The 26754-nt window shown below is 49.3% G+C and overlaps 1 long non-coding RNA gene across 1 annotated transcript; it reads left to right on the top strand.

Moving 5' to 3' along the window:
* Positions 1 to 705: 705 nt before the first annotated feature.
* LOC119974499 lies at positions 706 to 26754 on the top strand. The gene is made up of 4 exons (XR_005462512.1): positions 706 to 725; positions 17285 to 17377; positions 24656 to 24873; positions 26400 to 26754. It is a non-coding gene; the product is annotated as an uncharacterized LOC119974499 (long non-coding RNA).

Genomic DNA, 26754 nt, shown 5'->3' with positions numbered 1-26754 from the left:
TAATTCTGAAGTTTGACAGCCACTGCGCGGTCGAGGTCCATGAGAGCTTCGAGAGATACATGTTTCAGCAGCGAATTCAGGATAAGGACAAGCCTTTCCCAGTGGCGTGCAGAGGGGGGGGGGGGGGGGGGGGGGGGGCGACGGTGCATTGGCCCCGGGCATCCATTGGATGGGGTCATCCAATCAGAGAAGGAAAAAAAAAATTTTTTTTTAAATTTAGATTACCCAATTATTTTTTTCAATTAAGGGGCAATTTAGCGTGGCCAATCCACCTACTCTGCACATTTTTTGGGTTGTGGGGGCGAAACCAACGCAGACACGGGGAGAATGTGCAAACTCCACACGGACATTGACCCAGAGCCGGGATCGAACCTGGGACCTCAGTTCCGTGAGGTGGTTGTGCTAACCACTAGGCCACCGTGCTGCCCCAGAGAAGGAAATAAGATAGTAATTTTAAAATTTCAGCGGTGATAAATCAATTTTTGGAGGCTCACCACACTGCAGAGGCAGTTGTTAGCCCTTTATTCCTTTAACATGGTATACCCTTTCTGTCTAGAGAAAATGGTCCTTCTCCCCATCCCCCCACACGCATGCGGATGATGTACGTGGTGCAACCATCAAAAGCAACAAGCAGACGTGGCTGTTCGTTCCTGCGTTTCCTCGAGTCATAACTCGTCTTTTCTTCAGCTTTTTGTGCATCTAGATTAGTTCTTTTACCTACTCAGGTCAGTGAATAGCTCTAGAACAGGTGCAACTACGGTTTTGTATAGGTTTTTTGGCGATATTTAATGAAATATTTACGTGGGATGTAGTAAGAGTGAAGCCTGGATGATCAGAGGACTGCTGTGGCATTTAATCTCGAAATAGGAGACATTTATTCCTTAACATGCTAATATTCGAATACAGATACCACTAATTTGCAAGTCTATGATATAAATTGCACAAAATTATCAGTGGAGAATCAGTGTGAAATAATTTGATACGAAGGAACAAAGAAATGAAATATGGTTTATCCGTCTGCAACTGACCGATTGTTTACCATTTTCTTCCCATTTTCTCATGCGTCTTACGGTTTTTGAGATAGAAAATGAAATGTTACGAGTATTTCGTGTACAACCGAGTGGAGCACAGAACAGGAAAAAAAAGAGGGCCAGAGTCGAAGAAGAGTCCCATCAAAGAGGGGCATTAGATGCATGGATAAAAAGAAGTAAAGAAGAAGTAGGAGAACCTGGAGAAGTAAAAGATGATGTAGGTGCAGAGAAGGATTTTTCTGATACGGATTCAGCTCGGTCAGAACATAATACTCTCTCTCCTCAGTCTCGTTGTCAGGAGGATGATCCATGTGAAGAAAATAAAGAAGATATTTGCATATTTTTGCAAAGAAGCGATTTTGGCTGTTTGAAGAAAGCGATTCCAGATCATTTGAAGATGACAATATTACAACATGGCCCTGAAAGATATCAGAATAAAAGTGGTCCATTTGCTGAGAAGGATGGGAGATCATTTTCCAAACAGTGGTTTGATAAAGTTTCCACAAACGGAGAAATTGTGGAGAGAAAATGGTTGTTATACTCTCCATATCGGAAAGCATGCTACTGTTTTGTTTGCTTTTGTTTTCAAAGGAGCATTTGTCGTCTGTGTCAAACTTTGGAAAGGAAGACGGTTTCTCCACTTGGAGAAAATTAAATCCAACAATACCTGACCATGAGAAAAGCCCTTCTCATAGAGCTCACATGAGGGAATACCTGAACCTTGTAGTTCGACTCCATCATTCAACTACGATAGATGCTGAACTTCAACAGCAAATGTCTGCTGAAAAGAAAAGATGGAAAGCTATAACTGAACGGATTGTCGAGGTTATATCCTTTCTGGCAAAACAGAATCTGGCCTATTGTGGACATCGAGGAGAAGGAATATCTGGGTTATCAGAGCCAGGGGAGACAGTCAGTGAAAATACAGGAAACTTTCTAGCAACAATCAGACTTTTGGCCAAATATGATGACATCTTAGCAAAACACTTGCAGAGAGGGAAAGAGAAACCAAAAAGTGTCACCTACTTGTCCAACAGAATTCAAAACGAAATAATCAATCTTCTTGGTGAAACTGTCAAGAAAAATATAATTTCCGAAATTAAGGACGCAAAATATTTTAGCATAATGCTGGATTCAACTCCAGATATTGCCCATGAAGATCAGGTTTCTGAAATTCTGCGTTACGTTCATATTGATGAAAACTGAAAATTAGAAATAAAGGAGTCATTTCTGGGATTTTTTCAAGTCAACAAGAAAGATGCAGTCAGCCTGGTAAATAAAATTCAGGAAAAATTGGAAGAAGACAAAATTTCCATGAATGACTGTCATGGTCAAGCATATGATAACGCAGCAGTTATGGCTGGAGTGAGAGGAGGTGTTCAACAAAAAATTCTTGAAGTTAACCCAAAAGCTGTGTTTGTGAACTGCGAGAACCACAGCCTCAATTTGGCCTGTGTCCATGCAAGTGAGGTGCAACCTGTTGTTGTTACATTTTTTGGCATTCTAGAAAAACTCTACTTTTTTTTCTTCATCTACTTCTCGTTGGGAAGTATTAAAATCATTTGTCACTCGGAATGTGAAAAGACAGTGTGACACAAGATGGAGTTCCAGCCATGATGCTGTGCAAGTAATCCACGAAGAGTGTGACAACGTTATTGCAAGCCTTCAACACCTGCTGGAAGGAGAATTTTCAAGGGAAGCTAAATCTGATGCAGGATCGCTGCTGAACTCTATTCAACAGTTCCCGTTTATAGCTTTATTAAATTTTTGGTACTCAGTTTTATCATCAGTGGAAAAAGTCTCAAAACGTTTGCAGGATCCGAAAATGGGGTTCCATGAAGCTTCTTGTGATCTGAGAGGACTTATTCATATCTTGAATTTGAAGAATGACGAAATTATCCACAATGCAATAGATTTAGCCAATGAATATTGTGAAAATTGGGGAATACCAATTGCACGAACAAGGAGGAGAAGAAGAATGCCTGGAGAGTCAGCAAGGGATAGTGGACTGACGGCACAAAAAGAAATGAATAGAGTAATGGTAGAGATTGTGAACAGATTAAAAACTGAAATTGAAGACCGCAGTGTCCGTCTTCAAAGACTCAGTGACCGATTTTCTTTTCTTCTGAACTTGAATTCAGTAGTGATTGAAGATGAACAAGAAAGAGAGAAATTAAAAAAGGAATGTTCAGACTTTGCAAATTATTATGACAATGATGTGGTTGCAATTCAGTTATATGACAAAATTATTGATTTTGTGATGCTCCTTCGAGCTGGAGGGAATAGAGTTCCCCCTGATCCTAAAGATGCTCTGGAGTCTTTACTGCAGTATGGGAGGGATGTCTTTCCGACGCTGTGTGTTTCATACAGATTACTGCTTACAATCGCATTTTCAGTCGCAAGCTGTGAAAGGTCATTTTCAAAACTGAAATTAATAAAAACATATCTGAGGTCTTCTATGTCACAGGAGCGACTGACCAACCTGGCTTTAATAAGCATTGAAAAAGAATTTCTCACAGCTGATGTAAAAAGTGAAGTAGTTCAGGGGTTTTGTGACAGGAGGTATCATTTGGGGAAAAGAACTTAATAAATTTGATTGATTTATATTAAAATCGAATAAAGCGTTTATTTCATGTTTCATTTGTGTTTATGTATTCAAAATGTTTTCCTTTCTCATAATATTTCTCAGTATATTAGGCCTTATACTTGAGTCTTTGGGGCATACAATCAAGATTTGCCCCGGGCATCACCAGACCTCTGCACGCCACTGGCCTTTCCTGTCCTTCATTACCCACCTCCGCGTCCTTGCGCAGTCCTGCAACTACGGGTCCACCGCTGACTCCATGCTCCGTGACCAGATTGTTTTTGGTGTTCAATCTGAGCCCCTGCGCCAGCAGCTACTAAAAATAAAGCAGCTCACTCTCTCCACGGCCATTGAGACCTGTGTACTTCATGAATATGCCTCCGCGCGCTACTGCATCCAGGCTGCTGAAACGGCGCGGCAAGCCCCTTACGAGGCAGAACGGGTCCAAACGATTAAATCTTTTCGCTCTGGATCTGAATGATGGCGGCTATTTCGCGCGCTTTTCATGGAGTCCCGCGCTTACACGCAGCGAGCGTGCTGATGTCACAGACCGCTTGGCGCAGGTGCGCGATACGCTGGATCGCCCCGCACGAACGTCCCAACACTCCGGCGTGCGGCAACTGTGGCTCCGCCCACTTAAAGCGTCAATGTCTTGCGAAGTCCCGATGCTGCCTGCAGTGTGGCAAACGAGGCCACTATGCTGCAATGTGCAGATCTTCCATGCCTGCTGTTTTTCGAAAGGTCCACCGAGCCCCACTGAGACATCAGGGCTATCCAGCCTGCCATCGATGAACCTACTCTAGACCTTAATTCCGACTGTGCCTGCAATGACCCACAGGTCCCGTTCCAAATCGGCACAATTACTACGAACAGGATATCCCCCAAGCGTGGCACTGAACCCGTCCACGTCCACAGAATCAGCCAGGATGATGAGTGGTGTGCCACCCTTACGGTCAACCGGTCCCCTGTCAGGTTCCGCCTGGACACTGGCGCTTCTGTCAATCTCATCTCGTCTGATTTTCACAAGCTCTGCGTACAGCCTGCTGTCCTGCCATCTACCTGCAAATTGCTAGACTACAATGGCAATGCCATCGCTGCCAGCGGCTCCTGCCGCCTTGAGGTGACACATAGTGCTCACACAGTCATTCTCCCGTTCAAGATTGTTGCTGCCTCAAAAGCCTCCTTGCTTGGTGCTCAGGCATGCAAGCTGCTCCACTTAGTGCAGAGAGTACACTCTCTCTCTCTTCAAGCGATGTGTCTGCATCCTCTGACACAGACTTCAGGGCGCAACTCGACTCCATCATCCAGCAATACGATGACGTTTTCGATGGCATGGGCAGGCTCCCGTACACGTATAAAATCTTACTCAAGCCTAACGCCACGCCTGTCGTTCACGCACCTCACAGAGTCCCAGCACCCCTCAGGGACCGCCTCAAGCAACAGCTCCAGGACCTCCAGGACCATCCAGCAGAGGGCAGTAGAGCGGAGCAGGGGCCTGTCAGGAAGGTGAGTGTAAACCTTTAAATTCACTTATTTACAGCGGGAGCGGCCTCTGGATTTACGGCGGGAGCAGGGGCCTATCGGGAAGGTGAGTGCCTGTACACAAGTCGGGCAGTTGCTAAACCCGTGACACTACACTTGCAGTGTCCCCCACCCTTCCACCTCTTCTAACCTAAGGGGTTGAGGGAATATCAGGTAAGCTCTTCCTTTCTTTTCTTTTTTATCTAGGGGGATGGCAGGGAAGGCAGTACAATGCTCCTCCTGCAGAATGTTTGAGGTGAGGGATGCCACCAGTATCCCTGCTGATTTCATCTGTGGGAAGTGCACCCAACTCCAGCTACTCAAAAAACCGTGTTAGGGAACTGGAGCTGGAGCTGGATGAACTTCGGATCATTCGGGAGGCAGAGGGGGTCATAGAAAGGAGCTTCAGGGCGGTAGTTATGCCAAAGAATAAAGATAGATGGGTGACGGCGCGAGGAGCTGGGGGGAAGCAGTCAGTACAGGGACCCCCTGTGGTCGTTCCCTTTAGTAACAGGTATACCGCTTTGGATACTGTTGGGGGGAACGACGTACCAGGGGTCAGCCATGGGGTACAGGTCTCTGGCACAGAGTCTGTCGCTGTTGCTCAGAAGGGAAGGGGGGAGAGGAGAAGAACATTAGTCATTGGAGACTCCATAGTTAGGGGGATAGATAGGAGATTCTGTGGGAATGAGAGAGACTCGCGGTTGGTGTGTTGCCTCCCAGGTGCCAGGGTCCGCGGTGTCTCAGATCGTGTTTTCGGGATCCTTAAGGGGGAGGGGGAGCAGCCCAAAGTCGTGGTCCACATAGGTACCAACGACCTAGGTAGGAAAAGGGATAGGGATGTAAGGCAGGAATTCAGGGAGCTAGGGTGGAAACTTAGATCCAGGACAAACAGAGTTATTATCTCTGGGTTGTTACCCATGCCACGGGCTGGCGAGTCGAGGAATAGGGAGAGAGAGCAGTCGAACACGTGGCTGCAGGGATGGTGCAGGAGGGAGGGTTTCAGATTCCTGGACAATTGGGGCTCATTTGGGGTAGGTGGGACCTCTACAAACGGGATGGTCTACACCTGGACCAGAGGGGTACTAATTTCCTGGGGGGGAGGTTTGCTAATGCTCTTCGGGAGGGTTTAAACTAGTTCAGCAGGGGTTTGGGAACCTGAATTGTAGCTCCAGTACACAAGAAGCTGAGAGTAGTGAGGTCATGAGTAAGGTTTCAAAGTTGCAGGAGTGTACCGGCAGGAAAGAATGTGGTGTAAAGTGCGTCTACTTCAATGCCAGGAGCATCCGGAATAAGGTGGGTGAGCTTGCGGCATGGGTTAGTACCTGGGACTTCGATGTTGTGGCCATTTCGGAGACATGGATAGAGCAGGGACAGGAATGGTTGTTGCAGTTGCTGGGGTTTAGATATTTCGGTAAGCTCAGGGAAGGTGGTAAGAGAGGGGGAGGGGTGGCATTGTTAGTCAAGGACAGTATTATGGTGGCCGAGAGGACATTTGATGAGGACTCGAATACTTGAGGTAGTATGGGCTGAGTTAAGAAACAGGAAAGGAGAGGTCTCCCTGTTAGGGCTTTTCTATAGGCCTCCGAAAAGTTCCAGAGATGTAGAGGAAAGGATTGCAAAGATGATTCTGGATAGGACCGAAAGTAACGGTAGTTGTTATGGGGGACTTTAACTTTCCAAATATTGACTGGAAATACTATAGTTTGAGTACTTTAGGTGGGTCCGTTTTTGTCCAATGTGTGCAGGAGGGTTTCCTGATGCAGTATGTAGATAGGCCAACGAGAGGCGAGGCTGTATTGGATTTGATACTGGGTAATGAACCAGGACAGGTGTTAGATTTGGAGATAGGTGAGCACTTTGGTGATAGTGACCACAATTCGATTACGTTTACTTTAGCGATGGAAAGGGATAGATATACACCGCAGGGCAAGAGTTATAGCTGGGGGAAAGGCAATTATGATGCAATGAGGCAAGACTTAGGATGCATCGGCTGGAGAGGAAAACTGCAGGGGATGGACACAATGGAAATGTGGAGCATGTTCAAGGAACAGCTACTGCGTGTCCTTGATAAGTATGTACCTGTTAGGCAGGGAGGAAGTGGTCAAGCGAGGGAACCATGGGTTACTAAAGCAGTTGAAACACTTGTCAAGAGGAAGAAGGAGGCTTATGTAAAGATGAGACGCGATGGTTCAGTTAGGGCGCTTGAGAGTTACATGTTAGCTAGGAAGGCTCTAAAGAGAGAGCTAAGAAGAGCCAGGCGAGGACATGAGAAGTCTTTGGCAGGTAGGATCAAGGATAACCCTAAAGCTTTCTATAGATATGTCAGGAATAAAAGAATGACTAAGGTAAGAGTAGGGCCAGTCAAGGACAGTAGTGGGAAGTTGTGCGTGGAGTCCGAGGAGATAGGAGAGGTGCTAAATGAATATCTTTCGTCTGTATTCACACAGGAAAAAGACAAAGTTGTGAAGGAGAATACTGAGATACAGGCTACTAGACTAGAAGGGCTTGAGGTTCATAAGGAGGAGGTGTTAGCGATTCTGGAACATGTGAAAATAGATAAGTCCCCTGGGCCGGATGGGATTTATCCTAGGATTCTCTGGGAAGCTAGGGAGGAGATTGCTGAGCCTTTGGCTTTGATCTTTAAGTCATCTTTGTCTACAGGAATAGTGCCAGAAGACTGGAGGATAGCAAATGTTGTCCCCTTGTTCAAGAAGGGGAGTAGAGATAACCCCGGTAACTATAGACCAGTGAGCCTTACTTCTGTTATGGGAAAAGTCTTGGAAAGGTTTATAAGAAATAGGATGTATAATCATCTGGAAAGGAATAATTTGATTAGAGATAGTCAACATGATTTTGTGAAGGGTAGGTCGTGCCTCACCAACCTCATTGAGTTCTTCGAGAAGGTGACCAAACAGGTGGATGAGGGTAAATCAGTTGATGTGTTGTATATGGATTTCCAGTAAAGTGTTTGCTAAGGTTCCCCACGGCAGGCTATTGCAAAAAATACAGAGGCATGGGATTCGGTGATTTAGCAGTTTGGATCAGAAATTGGCTAGCTGATAGAAGACAAAGGGTGGTGATTGATGGGAAATGTTCTGACTGGTGTCCAGTTACTAGTGGTGTACCACAAGAATCTGTTTTGGGGCCGCTGCTGTTCGTCATTTTTATAAATGACCTGGAGGAGGGCATAGAAGGATGGGTGAGTAAATTTGCAGGTGACACTAAAGTCGGTGGAGTTGTGGACAGTGCAGAAGGATGTTACAAGTTATAGAGGGGCATAGGTAAGCTGCAGAGCTGGGCTGACAGGTGGCAAATGGAGTTTAATGCAGAAAAGTGTGAGGTGATTAATTTTGGAAGGAATAACAGGAAGGCAGAGTACTGGGCTAATGGTAAGATTCTTGGTAGTGTGGATGAGCAGAGAGATCTCGATGTCCATGTCCATAGATCCCTGAAAGTTGCCACCCAGGTTGAGAGGGTTGTTAAGAAGGAGTACGGTGTGTTAGCTTTTATTGGTAGAGGAATTGAGTTTCGGAGCCATGAGGTAATGTTGCAGTTGTACAAAACTCTGATGCGGCCGCATTTGGAGTATTGCGTGCAGTTCTGGTCGCCGCATTATAGGATGGATGTGGAAGCATTGGAAAGGGTACAGAGGAGATTTACAAGGATGTTGCCTGGTATGGAGGGAAGATCGTATGAGGAAAGGCTGAAGTACTCGAGGCTGTTTTCGTTAGAGAGAAGAAGGTTAAGAGGTGACTTAATTGAGGCATACAAGATGATCAGAGGATTAGATAGGGTGGACATTGAGAGTCTTTTTCCTCGGATGGTGATGTCTAGCATGAGGGGACATAGCTTTAAATTGAGGGGAGATAGATATAGGACAGATGTCAGAGGTAGGTTCTTTACTCAGAGAGTAGTAAGGGCGTGGAATGCCCTGCCAGCAACAGCAGTGGACTCGCCAACACTAAGAGCATTCAAATGGTCATTGGATAGGCATATGGACGATAAGGGAATAGTGTAGTGGGACTTTAGAGGGGTTTCACAGGATGGCGCAACATCGAGGGCCGAAGGGCCTGTACTGCGCTGTAATGTTCTATAATAGAGATATCCTCAGCGTGGATTTCAAAGGGCTCCTCCCCTCTACCGACCGTAACACGTATTTTCTCAGTATGGTCAATGAGTACTCCAGATGCACAATCAATTGCACAAAGACTTGAGTTGTGCGCGCCTGGATACAGCTGAGTTAGATGCAACTGAGGCTTTATTGCTCTCAGATGTGTGGCCTCCCACAGCAGCTGGTAAAATGGCTGCAGCATGGGGGACACACATATTTATACTCCGCCTACTGGGCAGAGCCAGCAGGCAGGGACTACCGGTGGATCTCTAGTACAGGTCCTACCATACATCACCTAATAGAGGTGCAACAGTGGTTTACCACATTAACCCCCTGTTAAAATTGAGTCTGGTGGGGTTGGTGGAGAACTACATACAACAAATGGATTTTATTTGCAATATTCGAGAGAGGAAAAAAATGTCTTTTGAAGTCCAGTGGACCAGTTAGAGGTTTAACCGGTCCGGGTCCTTGATATTCCGCTGGGAGGGACATTGTTGGCGGTGATGTCGATGCTGGTCTGATGCTCGGTAATTCCGGGAGCGTGCCAAAATCCTCTTCATCCTCGGGCGTGGGCAGGGGGAGGATGGATGGTCCAGGGGGGTTGCTGCTGGGAGCACCGGGGGAGTGGAGGGTGGCGCCGGGCCGGAGGGGTGTGTGTATGTGGAACCTGCTTGATTGAGGGTGGCGGCTCGGGCGACGTCTGATGCATCACTCTCTACTTGAAAGGGCAGTGTCTCGTCTACTGCGTGCATCCCGGCCTTAGCGATATCGGCTCTGATAAGAGCGAAAGCCTGTTGTGCCTCGGCTGTCAGGGGAAAATGGGTGGATTGTATGAGTGGGCGGGCCTTGTCCGCATAGTTTGGGACCCACTGGGCGTAGTATGAGAAGAACCCCAGGCAGCGTTTGAGGTCCTTGGGGCAGTGGGGAGGGGGAGCTCCATGAGGGGGCGCATGCGGTTGGGATCGGGCCCCAGAACTCCGTTCTGGACCACATTGCCGAGGATGGCTAAGCGGGTTGTGCTGAACACGCACTTCTTGTTGTAGGTGAGGTTGAGGAGAGTGGTGGTGTGGAGAAATCTGGCAAGGTTGGCATCGTGGTCCTGCTGGTCATGGCCGCAGATGGTGACGTTGTCTCTGTACTGGAAAGTGGCCCACAGTCCATGCCGGTCGACCATTCGGTCCATCTCCCTTTGGAAGACCGAGACCCCGTAAGTGACGCCGAAGGGAACCCTGAGGAAGTGATAGAGACGACCGCCCACCTCGAAAGCAGTGTATGGACGGTCCGATTTACGAATGGGGAGCTGGTGGTAGGTGGATTTGAGGTCTATCGTTGAGAAGACCTGATACTGCACAATCTGATTGACCATATCAGATATGCGTGGGAGGGGGTACGCCTCGAGCTGCGTCTACCGATTGATGATCTGGCTGCAGTCCACGACCATTCTGTGTTTCTCCTCAGATTTAACGACGACCACTTGGGCTCTCCAAGGGCTGTTGCTGGCTTCGGTGATGCCTTCCCGATGCAACTGCTGGACCTCAGACCTGATGAAGGTCTTGTCCTGGGTGCTGTACCGTCTGCTCCTGGTGGCAACGGGCTTGCAACAGGTCGTGGAGTGCTGTCGGTGTCCCTGCCCCGTGGGGAAGGCAAGATGGCGGAGCCTGAAGATCCTGCAGGGGACAAAATGGCAGCGCCCATCGGCCGCACGTTGCAGGGTGTGGACAAGGTGGTGGCACCCATGGGCCATACGTTGTGGGGCTGGACAAGATGGTGGCGCCCATGGGCCGCACGTGGACTGAGGGGGGGAAGATGGCATCGGCCACTGGCCATGCGTGGCCCTGGGAGGTGACGATGGCGGCGCCCACTGGCCACGCGTGGCCCCGGGAGGTGACGATGGCGGCGCCCACTGGCTGCACGTGGTCCAGGACGAAGATGGTGGTGCCCATGTGTATAGGTCAGGGGGAAGGGGGCAATAGCGGCGACTACGTGGGCCTGGCACACCGCGGCGAAGTGCCCCTTTTTGCCTCAAGCCTTGCCCTTAGGGGTTGGTTTAGCTCACTGGGCTAAATCGCTGGCTTTTATAGCAGACCAAGCAGGCCAGCAACACGGTTCGATTCCTGTACCAGCCTCCTCGGACAGGCGCCGGAATGTGGCGACTAGGAGCTTTTCACAGTAACTTCATTGAAGCCTACTCGTGATAATAAGCGATTTTCATTTTTAAAAAATGTTTTCAAACGGCAGTGCGGGCCGGGCAGCGTTGGCGGGGGTGTTTTTACTGGCCGCAGAAGTAACATCGGGGACCTCCGGGGTGCGCGGGTTGGCGTTTGGCACAGGTGTACTGGCTGGGTAAAACCCCGGCTGGGGCGGCCGTCTGTGGGGTCCACGAGGGATAGGAGGGGTGGGCCGCGCGGCCGGAGAGGTAGGCCTGAGTATTACGTGAGGCGACCGTCATGGGCAGTGCTAGCTTTTTCATCTCAGCTAGGTCGAGCGTGGCCCCTTCTAGCAGAATTTGGCGTATGAGATCAGACCTAAACCCCGTTACAAACGCATCGCGCATAATAAGGTTGGAATGTTCGGTGGCCATAACGGCCTGACAGCCACAGTCCCGGACGAGTGGGATTAGGGCCCGCCAGGAGTCTTCTATCGACTCACCAGGGAGATGAGAGCGAGTGGCGAGTACGTGCCTGGCGAAGAGTGTGTTCGTTTTCTGTGCATAGTTTTCTTTGAGGAGCGCCATGGCGTCTGCGTAGTTCGGGACGTCCTGGATCAGCGGAAACAAGTTGGAGCTCAAACTTGAGTACAGGATCTGTATCTTCTGAGCCTCCATCGGAGGGGTGGTCGCTGAGTTGATATAGGCCTCGAAGCAAGCTAGCCAGTGATTAAAGTCCTTTCTGGCATCGCTTGAGTGCGGATCCAGCTGCAGGCGATCTGGTTTGATTCGGTGGTCCATCTTTCAGAAAATTTTTACTGCGATAAATTGATGCACAATCAATTGTACAAAGACTAAGGTTGGATACAACTGTGGCTTTATTGCAGTAAGATGTGTGGCCTCCCACAGCAGCTGGCGAAATGGCTGCCGAATAGAGGACATGCATATTTATACTCCTCCTACTGGGCGGAGCCAGCAGGCAGGGACTACCGGCGAATCTGTAGTACAGGTCCTACCTTACATCACCTAAGACAGGTGTAACAGTGGTTCACCACAAAACCCAAAACCCCCAAGGTGGGGATAAGGTAATGGTTAAGGTGCTTCCCGGGCGGGCAGGTTTGAAGTCCCGATGGGTAGGACCCTGTGGGGTGATTGTTGCAGGAGATACCTGTGCCCTGATAGATATGAGAGGCTTGCCGAGGTGGAAACATTATACACAAGTAAAGTTATATAAATAACCAAAAGGTGATTAATGTTCCCCTGGCTGGTGGGGTGAATGTTATCTTTAATCCAGTTTCCTCCTTCCTTTGATGACCCTTACGAGTTCCAGGGAGGCACCAGTGTATGTAAATGGGGATTCCAGTTTGCGCCCGGGGCAATCCATTCAGCTTCCCTTAGGGGGAACCAACGAGTGGATAAAGAAGCCAGACACCTGGATTGTGGACCGAGTGACCCCTGTCAGCCACTGGACATGAGACATCACGCCGATAGGGCAGCACGGTAGCATGGAGGGCAGCATGGTGGTTAGCACAATTGCTTCATAGCTCCAGGGTCCCAGGTTTGATTCCCGGATGAGTCACTGTCAGTGTGGAGTCTGCATAGAGCATAGAACAGTACAGCACAGAACAGGCCCTTCAGCCCTCGATGTTGTGCCGAACAATGATCACCCTACTTAAACCCACATACCCAACAATCCCCCCCATTAACCTTACACTATGGGCAATTTAGCATGGCCAATCCACCTAACCCGCACATCTTTGGACTGTGGGAGGAAACCGGAGCACCCGGAGGAAACCCACGCACACACAGGGAGGACGTGCAGACTCCACACAGACAGTGACCCAGCCGGGAATCGAACCTGGGACCCTGGAGCTGTGAAGCATTGATGCTAACCACCATGCTACCATGAGGCCCATGATCTCCCCGTGTCTGCGTGGATTTCCTCCGGGTGCTCCGGTTTCCTCCCACAGTCCAAAGATGTGCAGGATAGGTAGATTGGCCATGCTAAATTGCCCTTAGTGTCCAAAAGTGCCCTTAGTGTTGGGTGGGATTACTGGGTTATGGGGATAGGGTGGAGGTGCGGGTGTGGGCTTAGATAGGTTGCTCTTTCAAAAAAAAAGAGCCGGTGCAGACTCGATGGGCCGAATGGCCTCCTTCTGCATTGTAAATTCTATGACTCATCCCTGGTAGTGAGAAGCAAGGGGAGCTGGTTTCGCAGGATAGCATGGTGGAGGTCAAGGGCCGCGGGGAGATGGCGCAGTGGTCGAAGGAGCAGCTGGTGAAGTTTTATTGAGGATTGCTTCGGCAAGCTGGAAAAGGACACACTGCACCCGAGCAAGGCTTCAATTGATCAATTAGTCTTGAATCAGGAGACCCAGGGGAAGGTAATACGGGAGATCGAACAAAGGTTATCCTTTATCGACCAGGAGAACTATATAACCGTGCTGGAGGACAAGGCGGAGGTGCTGGATGATCGCCAGAAGAGGATGGAGGAGAAGCTGGAGGACCCGGAGAATAGGTGTAGGAGGCAGAAGCTCAGAATCGTCGGCCTCCCTGAAGGCAGTAAAGGATTGGATGCGAGGGCCTATGTGACGGGCATGCTGGAGAAGTTGATGGGGGTCGGGGCATTCCCTCGGCCCCTGGAGGTCAATAGAGCGCATAGTGCCCTTGTGAGGAAGCCCAGGGCGAACGACCCGTCGAGGCCCATGGTGGTACGTTTTCACCAGTTTACAGATAAGGAGCACGTCCTGCGGTGGGCCAAGAAAGAATGGAGCAGCAAATGGGAGAACTGTGAGTTGCGTATCATCAGGACCTGGGAGCGGAGCTGGCCAAGGGACGGACTGGGTTCAATCGGGAAAAGGCGACCCTCTTCAAGAAGTTCGGGATGCTGTACACAGCACAGCTATGGGTTACGCTCGAGGAGCGAGACTTTTATTTTGAGACGCGGACGATGTATGGCCATTCATATAGAAAAGAAGCTGGAGACGATTTAAAGGACACTTAAGTTGTGGAGAAGTGTTGTAGCGGTGGCTCGTAATACTGTCCTGGTTTTTCAAAAGAAAAGAGATTTTTTGTAGTTCTGGGGGAAAGTATGGGCTGCAGTAATGGTTGTGGGGTGCTTTGCCTTGCAGGGACTTGATGCGGAGGGGGAAAGGGTCTTCAAGTTAGAACTTTTCTTTGGGAGACTGGATTTTGCCTTAAGGGACTGTCTCTTCACTGGTTTCTGTTAATTGCATCTTTTTGTTTGTCTGTTTTTGTTGCTGTTTACTCACTGGGGAATGTGATGCTGTTAATAGGTTTATTCATGTGGGGGGGGAGAGGTTCAAACAATAGGGAGACAGACTGTTTGGCACCAGGGGCGGGGTTATCAGGGTCAGCATGGTTCAGCTGACTCTCGGAAGCGCAGTGGAGGGTGAGCAAGTGTTAAGATGGTACTTGACCTGGGAGATGTGGGTTCTGGTGCTGTTGGTGGGGGGTGGAAAGGGGGGGAGAGACTGCTTTGCTGACAGTGGAGGAACTATTGTCGGGGAATAAATGGGAGATCAGATCGGCTGCTGCTCATGGGGGTACTCGGGGAAGCAGGAGGCACGGGCTGGGGCTGGCCTAAAAAGGGTGATGGCTAGTCGTGGGGGGGGGGGGGGGGGGGTGTTGTGGGGGAAGCCCCCATACAGACTGATTATGTGGAACATGAGAGAACTGAATGGGCGGATCAAGAGGGCTCGCGTATTCGCGCATTTAAGGGAACTGAAGTCAGACGTGGCTACGCTGCAGAAGATGCATCTTAAGGTCATAGGCCAGACGAGATTGAGGAAGGGTTGGGTTATCCAGGTGTTCCACTCAGGACTGGAGACCAGGGGGTAGCAATGTTGATTAGTAAGCGAGTGGCATTCTAGGCTGGGAGAATCGTGTCAGGTAAGGAGGGTAGGTGCATAATGGTGAGTGGAAGGTTGGAGGGTGTACGAGTGATACTCGTGAACATATATGCTCCGAATTGGGACGACGTGGAGTTTATGAGGCGGGTGTTAGATAGGATCCCGGACTTAGAGTCGCATAGCCTGATCATGGGGGGGGGGGGGGTCTTTAACATGGTCATTGATCCGGAATTGGATCGGTCAATATCCAGGTCAGGGAGGAAGCCAGCTGTGGCAAAGGAATTGAAGGGCTTTATGGCACAGATGGAGTTATAGACCCATGGAGGTTTATATGGCCGAGGGCGAAGGCGGTTTTTTTTTCTCACACCTGTCATTATATACACATCAGTATATAATGGTGCAGAGACAAACACTGACTGACACACTGCAAGACCAATCAACACACACAACACAGCAGCCAATCACCATTTGGAGCACGCTCACTATAAAGCCAGAAGGCACCAGTTTTCCCGTTCATTCGGGATGCAGCCTCTGAGAAGGACAAAGCTCACAGCTTGTAGCACAGATCTTTACCATGTGCCGATAGTCTAGACTGGTCAGGATAGGCATAGGTCTTCAGTTTAATCTAACATAGTGTCGACCCACAGTGAAAGTATGTTCAACAGTTCTTAGTTTAATCAAATAGTGTTGTACTATTTCAAGTGTTGGTAGCCTGTAAGTGTTGGTGGCGAGGGAGATTGGTAGAGTGAAGAATAGGGACGGGAACATGGACTTGGACCTGGCGGGGTGAATGTAGTGTTTGAAGAATTTTACAGTAAATTATATGGGTTGGCTGGTGTGGAAGAGATGAGGCAATTTTTGGATAGTTTGGAGTTTCCGAGGCTGGAGGAGACCTGGTGGAGGGTTTGGGAGCCCTAATTGAGAGTGAGGAAGTTATCAAGGGGCTGGAGGGGATGCAGTCAGGCAAAGCTCTGGGGCCGGTCGGCTACCCGGTGGAATTTTATAAGAAGTTCTCAGAGATATTGAGCCCACTGCTGGTGATGACGTTTAATGAGGCTAGAGAGAAGGGAATCCTCCCCCCGACAATGTCATACTCCTCGATTTCACTTATTCTTAAACAAGAAGAACCCTGAGCAGTGTGGGTCATATAGGCCGATCACGCTTTTGAATGTAGATGCCAAGTTGTTGGCTAAGATATTGACCACATAGAAGACTGTGTTCCAGGGTGATTGGGGAAGACCAGACGGGATTCATTCAGGGCAGGCAGCTCAAGGCTAATGTGCGAAGGCTTCTAAATGTTATTATGATGCCCTCAGAGAGAGGAGAGGCGGAGGTGGTGGTAACGATGGATCCGGAGAAAGTCTTTGATCGGGTGGAGTGGGAGTACCTGTGGGAGGTACTCGGAAGATTTGGGTTTGGTGAGGGCTTTATTGGCTGGGTGTGGTTGCTCTGCCAGGCACCTGTAGCGAGCGTACCTACGCACCGGCTGGAGTTGGGATATTTCAAATTACATCGAGTGCAAGGGTGCCCCCTCTCCCCGTTACTGTTTGCTCTAGCTATAGAGCCACTGACCATGGCGTTAGGAGCTTTGAGGAACTAGCAGGAACTGGTTTGGAGGGGGTGGAGCATTGAGTCTCGCTCTATGCAAACGATTTACTTATGTACATTTCGAACCTGCTAGAGGGGATGGGAGAGGTCATGCTGATCTTGGGGAAATTTGGTAGTTTTTTGAGGTACAAATTGAACATGGGGAAGATTAAAATGTTTGTGATTCAGGTTAGAGGGCAGGAGGAGAGACTGGGGGAGCTGTTGCTTGGAATGGTAGGGAAGAGCTTTTGCTATCTGGGAATCCATGCGGCCCGGAAATGGGGGGCACTGCATAAGCTTAATCTATCCCGGTTGGTAGAACAAATGGAAGGGGGCTTTAAGAGATGGGACATGCTCCCATTGTCACTGGCGGGGAGGGTACAGACAGTGGAAATGACGGTCCTCCCCAGATTTCTGTTTGTTTTTCAGTGCCTCCCCATCTTCATCCCAAAAGCCTTTTTCAAACGGGTGAACAAGATCATCTCGAGCTTTGTATGGACGAATGAAACCCCGCGGGTGAAGGTAATGTGGTTGGAACGTAGTCGGGGGGAGGATGGGTTGGCGCTGCCGAACTTCTGCAACTACTACTGGGCGGTTAACATCGCTATGATTCGGAAGTGGGTAATGGGGGAGGGGACGGCATGGGGAATGGTTGGAGACGGCGTCTTGTAAAGGCACCAGTCTGGGGACATTGGTAACGGCACCTCTGCTGTTATTGCCGCCCGGTACTCCACAAATCCGGTGGTAGTGGCGGCTCTGAGGATCTGGGGGCAATAGAGGAGCCATAAAAAGGTGGAAGGTGCGTCAGTCTGGACTCCAATTTGCAACAACCACAGGATTGCACCAGGCAGGCTGGATGGCAGGTTCCAGAGCTGGCAGAGGGCAGGAATTAGAAGGATGGGGGATCTATTTATATAAGGGAGCTTTCCCAGCTTGAAGGCGCTGAAGGATAAATTTAAACTGCCACCACGGAATGGTTTTAGATATTTGCAAGTGTGGGACTTCCTGAGAAAACAGGTGTTGGCCTTTCAGCTGCTGCTGCCACGGGGGATACAGGAAAGAGTAGTGTCCGGTACCTGGTTGGGGGAGGGGAAAGTGTCGGATATCTACCTGGAGCTGATGGAGGCGGAGGAAACCCCGGTGAAGGAGCTTAAGGGCAGGTGGAGAGTTAGAGGCAGGTCTATGGGCGGACGCCCTCAGCAGGGTCAGTTCTTCCTCTTCATGTGCCAGGCTGAACCTAATACAATTTAAGGTGGTCCATCGGGTGCATATGATGGCAGCGAGGATTAGCAAGGTTTCGGGGTAGAAGATAGATGTGTGAGGTTTGTGGGAAGCCCAGCAAACCATGTCCACATATTCTGGGCATGCCCAAAGCTCAGAGGGTTTTGGCAGGAGTTTGCCAAGGCAATGTCCAAGGTGCTAGGTGCGTGGGTGGCGCCGAGTCCAGAGGTAGCGATCTTTGGAGTGTCAGGAGACCTGGGGTTCAGGGAGTGAAAGAGGCCGACGTTTTGGCCTTTGCCTCCCTGGTAGCCTGGAGACGGATCCTGTTAATGTGGAGAGACTCGAAGCCCCCAAGTGTAGAGACCTGGGTTAGTGACATGGCTGGGTTTCTCAGGCTGGAGTAAATAAAGTTTGCCTTAAGCGGGTCAACGCTGGGGTTCTCTCGGAGGTGGCAACCGTTCGTCGACTTTTTCGGGGCAATTAAAATGTCAGCAGAAGCAGTATTCCAAGTGGGGGGGTAGGGGGGAGAGGGCAGGTGGATGGGTGTGAGATGGTTGTGGTGTGTGAAGACTGGGTCGGGTGGGGGAATGTTTATTTTACTCTGTCAATGTTATTATTATTGTTTTTATTATTGTTATAAAAATTTGCAAATACTTTAATAAAAATATTTTTTTTTAAAGAAAATTTAATTTGTACAAGGTGACAAATAAATGTTCGGATTCATCCTGAATGTTAAATCCTTGATGTCTGAACGAACAGCCACTCGCAGGTCTCAGGCTACGTTATTAATCTCATTCTTTGCTTCCTAAGTGGGTGTCATTTCAACTTCGGAGTCAGGCATAATAAGGTCACAGTGTGAGATCTTATTCTTGATCACTTTCTTTCTCTCGCCCTTGAGTGGGGTGATCTGTGCAGGGGGAAAATTAACTTCTTTGTTTTTGTTTTCTCTGTGACACTTACCACTTGCAGATCATGTCACTCAATATCATTCAAAATAACATCATGCGTGGACTTAAAATATTCTCCAGTTCTCCAATCATCTGTATCCATCCTCTGGATACTCCTCACCAGGTTTACTTGCTACCAGGCCCTCACTTGTTCCTATCCAAATAGTTTACCCTGTCCCTTCAATTGTGCCCATTTTGACAGGTATCAGTGTGTTTGATTCTATCCCAATTATTTTAAAGTCTGTTTCACTATGAGGTATGTGTTAGGGCCTTGCCTGGTGGCCAGAGAATCAAACTCTTAAATAAAAGCATAAACAAGGACACAAGCATTACCTTTTTTAAAAAAAAAAAATTTTTATTGAAAAATTTTGAATTTGTACAACAACATCAAACCGTAATAAAATACCAACAATAACAATAATGATAGCAATCATAAACATTCGCCCCTCCTCAATGAACACAACATATTAACAACAACTTAAATTAACACAATGTTAAGTTACATAATCGTAGAAAAAAAATAGAAACTATAATAAGGAACACCCCCTTACACCCCCCCCCCTCCTCCCCGGGTTGCCAAGATACCTACCTTTGAGCCAGGAAGTCCAGAAAAGGCTGCCACCGTTTATAGAACCCTTGTATTGATCCTCTCGGGCAAATTTGACCCTCTCCAATTTGATAAATCCCGCCATGTCACTGATCCAGATCTCCACACTTGGGGGCCTCGCATTCTTCCGCTGCAGCATGATCCGCCGCCGGGCTACTACGGACGCAAAGGCCAAAACACCGGCCTCTTTCGCCTCCTGCACTCCCGGCTGCACCGCAACTCCAAAAATCGCGAGTCCCCACCCTGGTTTGACCCTGGATCCAACCACCCTCGACACCGTCCCCGCCACCCTCTTCCAGAATTCTTCCAGTGCCGGGCATGCCCAGAACATATGGGCATGATTCGCTCGACTCCCCGAACACCTGGTGCACCTGTCCTCACCCCCAAAGAACCTACTCATCCTAGTCCCAGACATGTGGACCCGGTGCAGCACCTTAAATTGAATGAGACTAAGCCTCACACATGAAGAGGAAGAGTTGCCTCTCTCCAAGGTATCCGCCCAAGTCCCGTCCTCTATCTGTTCCCCAAGATCCCCCTCCCATTTAGCCTTCAGCTCCTCCACTGACGACTCCTCCATCTCCTGCATTACCTTATAAATGTCAGACACCTTCCCCTCTCCGACCCACACCCCCGAAAGCACTCTGGCCATCGCCCCCCGCGAGGGCAACCTGTCGCCTAGCAAACGCCTTTACCTGCAAGTATCTGAACATGTTCCCTTGGGGGAGCCCAAATTTATCTTCCAGTTCCCCCAGGCCCACAAACCCGCCAATAAACAGGTCCCTCAATTTACTAATGCCCACCCTTTGCCACCCCCTAAATCCCCCATCATTGTTCCCCGGGATGAACCGATGATTTCCACCCAATGGAGCCTCCATCAAGCCCCCTGTTTCCCCCCTATGACGTTTCCACTGTCCCCAGATTCTTAGGGTCGCCGCCACCACCGGGCTCGTGGTATACCTCTTAGGAGAGAGCGGCAACGGCGCCGTTGCCAAGGCACCCAGGCTCGTACCTCTACATGACACCATCTCCATTCTTTTCCACGCCGCTCCCCCCCCCCCCCCCCCCCCCCCCCCCCCCCCCCCCCCCCCCCATCACCCATTTATGCATCATTGACACATTGGCCGCCCAATAGTACCCCAAAAGGTTGGGCAGCGCCAGCCCGCCTCTATCCCTCCCTCGCTCCAGGAAAACCGTCTTCACTCTCAGAGTTCCATGTGCCCACACAAAGCTCAAAATACTGCTAGTCACTCTCCTAAAGAAGGCCCTGGGGATGAAGATGGGCAGGCACTGAAAGAGGAACAAGAACCTCGGAAGCACCGTCATTTTGATGGACTGCACCCTCCCCGCAAACGACAATGGCAGCATGTCCCACCTCTTGAACTCCTCCTCCATCTGATCTACAAGTCTGGTGAAATTATGCTTGTGAAGAGTCCCCCAATCCCTGGCCACCTGCACCCCCAGGTACCTAAAACTCTCACCTGCCCTCCTAAGCTGGAGCCTACCAATTCCTTCCTCCTGGTCTCCAGGGTGCACCACAAACACCTCACTCTTGCCTAAATTTAGTTTATAGCCTGAAAAGGTCCCAAACTCAGCTAGCAGCTCCATCACCCCCGGCATCCCTCCCACCGGGTCCGCCACATACAGTAACAGGCCATCGGCATACAACCCTATGTTCCTCCCCACCTCGCACCAAACCTCTCCACCTCCCTGAATCCCTCAACGCCATCGCCAACGGCTCGATTGCCAATGAAAACAACAAGGGGGAAAGGGGGCAACCCTGCATGATCCCTCGGTAAAGCCAGAAGTACTCCGACCTCCTCCCATTTGTGGCTACACACGCCATCGGGGCCTCATATAGCAGCCTCACCCATCTAATAAACCCTTCACCAAATCCAAACCTCCCCAACACCTCCCATAAGTACCCCCACTCCACTCTATCGAAGGCCTTCTCTGCATCCAGCGCCACCATTATCCCAGCCTCCCCCTCAATCGCCGGCATCATGATGACATTCAACAGTCTCCGCACATTCGTGTTCAGCTGCCTTCCCTTCACAAACCCTGTCTGGTCATCGTGTACAACCCCTGGCACACGGTCCTCTATCCTGGTGGCCAGGATTTTTGCCAGCACCTTGGCATCCACATTGAGGAGAATATGGGCCTGTATGAATCACACTGCTGGGGGTCCTTGTCCCTCTTTAAGATTAACAAAATCAGCGCCTGTGACATCGTCGGGGGCAAAGTCCCCCCTTCCCACGCTTCATTAAGTGTCCGCACCAGCAAGGGGCCCACGAGGTCCACAAACTTTTTATAAAATTCCACCGGGAACGCATCCGGCCCCGGCGCCTTCCCTGACTGCATCTGCCCAATCCCCTTAACCAGCTCCTGCAGCTCAATCGGCGCCCCCAACCCCTCCACCTGCTCCTCCTGCACCTTCGGGAAAGAAAGCCCGTCGAGGAACCTCTCCATTCCCCTCCTCTCCGCCGTTGGCTACGACCGGTACAGTTCCCCGTAAAAGTCCTTGAAGACCTCATTCACCTCTACCCCCTTCCGCACCACATTCCCACTCTTGTCTCTCACTCCAGCAATTTCCTTAGCTGCATCCCGCTTGCGGAGCTGATGAGCCAGCATCCTACTCGCCTTTTCACCATGTCCGTATACTGCCCCTTGTGCCTTCCTCCACTGTGCCTCCGCCTGTCTAGTGGTCAGCAAATCAAATTTAGCCTGTAGGCTGTGCCTCTCCCCCAACAGTCCCTCCTCTGGTGCCTCTGCGTACCTCCTGTCTACCTCCAGCATCTTTCCCCCAGTCTATCCCTCTCACTCCTTTCGCTCCTCTCCCTGTGTGCCCGGATGGATATCAGCTCCCCACGAATCACTGCCTTCAGGGCTTCCCAGACCATCCCCACCTGGACCTCCCCCATATCATTCACCTCGAGGTACCCCTCAATACTTGCCCGGACCCTCCTACACACCTCCTCCTCCACCAACAACCCCACATCCAACCGCCACAAAGGGCGCTGGTCCCGCACCTCCCCCATCTCCAACTCTATCCAATGCGGAGCATGGTCGGAGATTGCAATGGCCAAATAATCTGCCTCCTCCACTCTCGGAATCAGTCCCCTACTCACCACGAAGAAGTCTATCCGAGAATAGACCCTATGTACGTGGGAGAAGAAAGAGTACTCCCGTGCCCTCGGCCTCACAAACCTCCATGGATCCACCCCTCCCATCTGGTACCTTGGCCACCACCGGCCTCCTACCCGTCCTAGAGCTGGACCGATCCAGTGAAGGATCCAACACCGTATTGAAAACACCCCCCCATAATCAGACCTCCCGCCTCTAGATCCGGGACCCGTCCCAGCATACGCCTCATAAAGCCCGCATCATCCCAATTTGGGGCATACACACTAGCAAGTACCACCTTCTCTCCTTGTAGCCTGCCCCTAACCATAACATACCTACCCCCCTTATCCGCCACCACCTCAAATGCCTCAAACGACACATTTTTCCCCACCAGAATCGCCACTCCCCGGTTCTTCACATCCAACCCAGAGTGGAAAACCTGCCCCACCCACCCCTTCCTCAGACGGACCTGGTCCGCCACCTTCAGGTGGGTCTCCTGAAGCATTGCCACATCTGCCTTTAGCGCCTTCAGATGAGCAAGTACCCTCGACCGCTTCACCGGCCCATTCATCCTCTCACATTCCAGGTGACCAACCGGATCAGAGGGCGTCCCGCCCCCCTCCCCCGTCGACTAGCCATAGCCCGTCGACTGCCCGCCGCAGGCCAGCACCCTCCGCCCGACCCAGTCCCCACAGCGACAACACCTCACCTCTGTCCCCCCAGCCCCCACCAGCTCCTTCCTGACCCTACCAGCAGCAACCCGGTATTCCCCTTTCCCCCCCTCCCTTCCCCCCCAGGCCGGCGCGCGTAAAATGTTCCCCGCGCATGCGCAGGATGGCGCGGCCCAACTGCGCATACGCAGGTTGGCATGGCGCCCATTTGGAGGCCAGAATAGATCGTGCCTGGGCCTTGTTCACGCCATTGTGAAACGCGACGGCGTTCACGACGGCGAGGATACTTGGTCTGTGGAGTGGAGAATCGCCCCCAATATGTTCCCACAGTATATTTTTCCACAATTTCAATATTTAGATTGAGTTTTAATATTTCCCCACGTGGAGTTTCCCAAAATGATGGCACGTTTCAAAACAAGAGTGAGCTTTCAACCAATAGTTATGAGCCACGTTCCCTCCATTTTTAGAACATTTATATAGCCTCTCCTGTATGGTTCCAAGCATGTTTATGGACATGCTCTGACAGTGTGAACCACCAACCATATCCAGTAATTGAAATGGTCTCGCTCCTGTATGGATCCACTAGTGTCTCTGTAACTGAAAGATTTTGCACATTCCGTACATTTATATGGCCTTTCTCTAATGTGGATCCGATTATGATCATGGAGATCCCCAGCGTGTGTGAAACCCTTTCCACATTCAGTACATTTAAAGCGTTGCTCTCCTGTATCTACTTGTGTATGTAGAGGCTCTTTGACATTGTGAAACTTTCTCTACATTCAGCATATTCACATGTCTTCTCTCCTCTGTTGGTCTGCTGATGCAAGTGGAGATCATCTGATTTTATACAGTGCCTCCCCTGGACAATGGTGTGAACTACAAAAGATCTTTTCCGCTGGAAAGAGAGCATCGCCCTGTTGAAATGTATCCACTGGATTCAGGGTAGCTTCTGATACGTTCGTGAGGAAATTCCACAGTACATACAACATTGCAATGAGGGCAAGAATGATACTCACGTTGTTAGCCTGCTGCAGAAGAAAGAAGGAACATTGTTAGTGCAATAAACATTCAGAAGTTTCTTTTGGAAATACAACTTGAGAACGTGTGGGATTGGGTGGAGGGGTCAGTATTTTTGTGCTTTGTGAGCCAGTGTATGATAACCTCTGTTAGCCTTGGCTCAATAATTTGTATTTACACGTTACGTCAAAATTTATGGTTTCAAATCTGGTTCCAGAGATTTGTGCATGTAATCCAGACTCATGATTTAATGGCTCACTGAGGGAGTGCTGCACTGTCAAAGGCAACATCTTTGAAGCCGTACCCACCCATATTCGTGTCTGCATGTTAAGATAGACAACAACAATCCCATGGCTTGATAGAGGAAGAGCAGGGAGATGTCCGAATATCTATTTAGCCATCAACCAACACAACAAAGTCAGAATATTTGATCAGGTATATATTTGCTGATTTCTTGGATCTTGCTGTGTGCGCTATAACCATTAAATTATACTCCCTTTACCCATGTCTGGGTGATTGCTCCATATCAAAAGACAGGAATCCACAAAACAGTCCACAGGGTGAGCAACAGTATAATTGGTTCCAGTCTGATGAACAACCATTCCATTTGACACTTCCCTCTGTTTCCTGTCTCTCAACCTATTCTGCATCCGTGCAACCACTGCTCCTTTAATCCAACAAACTTCAATTTGACTAACAAGTCTAGTATGTGGCAATTTAGCAAATGCATGTTGCCAGTATAACATGACATAAATTATTATTTTGTTAAAGTTCTCATTTTTGGTCAGAATCCTTACATTTTGGTTCTTGTTCTACCCAACCATTTGATGCCGACTTCCTTTACATATTCATCACCGTAGCAGACCAGCAGCTCACACCGAGGAGGAATAGCCCAACAGGTTCTGGAATAGATTTTGCCTCGGTTCTGAAAAGCTGTAAGGTTCTGTTCCTCTTCCTTTCTGGCACAGTTAACAAATCTGGAATGTAATACTCAACTGGTGGATACGCATTTCAAAATGTTGCATGAGTACAGATTGTAAAACATTAGTGTAATGTGTCAGAATGACAGCGTATATCGCCATCGCATTGCCAAATGTGAGCTTTAAACATGCTGTCAGGAGACGACATTCAGTGGAGACCAATCAATAGATTGGTGATATGAAAAACAATCAGCTTGCAATTTACAATTAGGTGGATAGGGATTATAACTGAGGGGTTCAACTGCCTGTAAATATTGTTTCCCAGTCGTTACAACACCCTGGGTAAGTGCATAGTGAATTCCAGCCACACGTGCTCGAGTCACAACACAAGTGAATTAACCAATAATTCTTACAGAAATATCCAAAGTAGTTGACCCTTGGCTGCCCAATAATTACAATCACCAGGTTTGTAAGTTTAAACATGATTCCTGTTTATTTATACCAAGAACTAGCGTGAAATACGCAGTAAGTACAATTGTATAACGACAAGCTAATACCAATTACCCACTTTAGGGCAGCATGGTAGCACAAGTGGCTAGCATTGTGGCTTCACAGCACCAGGTTCCCAGGTTCGATTCCCTGCTGAGCCACTGTCTTTGCGGAGTTTGCACGTTCTCCCCGTGTCTGCGTGGGTTTCCTCCCACAGTCCAAAGACGTGCAGGTTAGGTGGATTGGCCATGATAAATTGCCCTTAGTGACCAAAAAGGTTTGGAAGGGTAATTGGATTACGGGGATAGAGTGGAAATGAGAGCTTAAGTGGGTCAGTGCAGACTCGATGGGCCGAATGGCCTCCTTCTGCACTGTATGTTCTATGTTCTTAACAGCTCCACACTCTGCCCATACAAATAAGACAGACAAATGCGGGGGTGGGGAAAGGGATGAAAAATAATAGGGATTGTTGGAGAAAAACTTGGTGTTTCTGAATTATATTTGGACCTGCAAACTGCTTGATGTACTTTCTGTGTCTTCTGTTGAGAATAGCAGTCCTCTGCGCAAAACAAATGACTCACAACGAGGTGCATCCTTCGAGACAATGGACCATTGATGAACTTTGCCCAATGTCTGCATTTGTCAGCTATCAAGACTGCAAGAGGAAGAGGCCCTTGGTGACAAACTAATGACCATTCATGGCATGGACTGAGGTGCTGAAGGAGTGCATGTTGCTGCATGTATAATGAATTGTGACGCGAATAGAGCTGAATAGCTGTATGTAAATGCGATTACAAACTAATTCCGCCCTTTGAATATGTATATTAACCCCGTGTGAACTCTAGCAAAGTATGAAGGTGCGCTGACAAAGACTGTGGAGCCTAAGGCCTTTCTCCCAGAGCTCTGA

The sequence above is a fragment of the Scyliorhinus canicula genome, chromosome 12 (genome assembly GCF_902713615.1).
Source record: "Scyliorhinus canicula chromosome 12, sScyCan1.1, whole genome shotgun sequence".
Classification (NCBI taxonomy): Eukaryota; Metazoa; Chordata; class Chondrichthyes; order Carcharhiniformes; family Scyliorhinidae; genus Scyliorhinus; species Scyliorhinus canicula.
This window is presented reverse-complemented; position numbering and strand designations above follow the sequence as displayed.